Genomic DNA, 1,709 nt, shown 5'->3' on the forward strand with positions numbered 1-1,709 from the left:
CTTTGTGGATGATTTCACTTTAGTTGATTTCTCAACTTTGGTTACTTTCTTGCTCAAAACTGGTGAACCAGCTTTGGCGGCAGAGGGACACTTACTGGCAACATGTGTTCTTTCACCACATTGTTTACACTTCCTAAAACTAGAAGTAGCTTTAGGGCCAGGAAGTATCAGACTAGAAGTGGGACCAGCTCCAAGGATTCCCTTCTCATTGGTTCTTGGAGGAACCTTTGAGGGAATGGATTCCTTAGGTGAAAAGTTCACCCTGAGCTGTGACTTAGATTTCTGATGCGATTCAGATTTTCTAGTCCCTGAAGAAAAAGAAGAAGAAGTTTTACAAGTTGAAGGAATAGATTTAGATCTATTTATCTTGTTAGACTTCTTAGGAAGGGATGTTGTGACAGTGGATTTACCTTTGTATTTGCACCCAGAACTCAAAGGAGTTCCTTCAAGATGACTCTCAGTAAAGGAAGAGGACTGAGAGGAAGAAGTGTTAGGAATAGAAGAGACAAAAGTACCAAATTTAAGCATGGATTTGTCTGTAACACATTCTTCCTGATCATAGGAGAATCCTAGACCAGTCGTTTTCTTGGCCGGGATCTGAGCGTTAATGATCTCAGAGGCCTTGAGGGAAGCTTTGCACCACCCTTCAATGGTAGCTTTCTCAGCCTTGAGTTCAGCGATTGCTCGCTCACGCTCAGCAACAGCTTTCTCTCGTTCAACAGTGTTGGCTTTGTTTACAATAACCTGATCTTTAAGATTTTCCTCAACAGAGGTCAGTTCTTTGATCTTAGAATGACAAATCTTTAATTGCTCATGAAGATCAACGTTAAGCATTTCAGCTTTTGATTTGCCATTGAGGGCATTGTAAAGGTCAACCGTCTGCGTATCTAGTGCAGAAAGACTAGAAGAAGAAGAGGGTTCATTCAGGATACATACCTGAGTAACAAAGGATGGCTCATAAGAGGTAGATGCTTTAGAAGATCCTTCGTCAGCATCAATGGCCATCAAGCAGACATAAGCTTTATCTTCTTTGTCTGAAGATGATTCATCAGATGATTCAGCCCAGTCATGCTCTTCAGCAATAAGGCCTTTAGCCTTTCRCTGGTTGTTCTTCATCTTCTTGTATTTCTCCTTCAGTTTTAAGTATTTTTCATCTTTGGTCCTGAAGGAGGAGGAAGCTTTAGAAGATGGCGTCGCAGTCTTCTTAGATCTGCATTCACCTGCAAAATGTTCGGGCCAGTGACAGTTGTAGCAGACAATTGAAGCCTTATCTATTCTTTCAGACTTTGGCTTCTCCCGGAAGGATAGCTGAGGAGATCTGCGGAAATTGCTTTTACTGGCGAACCTCCTAAATGACTTAGTCAGGTGTACCAGGGACTCATCAAAATCTGTTAAATCTGATTCAGGAATGTCCTCAGAATAATCTATCTCCGTGATGACCACGGGAGGTAGAGAAGAAATAAAAGGAGTAGAAGTTTCAACTGAAGAAGCTTCAGAGATCAAAGTTAAATGAGAGCTTTTCATTTCCCTGGATTCTTTTACAATATTTCTTTTCAGTTGAAGAGATTGCTCATGGTTAAGCAGAATCCCGTATAAGGTAGAAAGAGAAAGAGTGGACATGTCATTTGACATCTTGAGACACATGGAAAAGGTGTCCCAAGACTCAGGAAGGCATTCTAGAAACTTAGTCAAGGTTTCAGAATTAGAAT

The sequence above is a fragment of the Cynara cardunculus genome, assembly GCF_001531365.2.
Source record: "Cynara cardunculus var. scolymus isolate 2C chromosome LG 15, CcrdV1, whole genome shotgun sequence".
In the NCBI taxonomy this organism is placed as follows: Eukaryota; Viridiplantae; Streptophyta; class Magnoliopsida; order Asterales; family Asteraceae; genus Cynara; species Cynara cardunculus.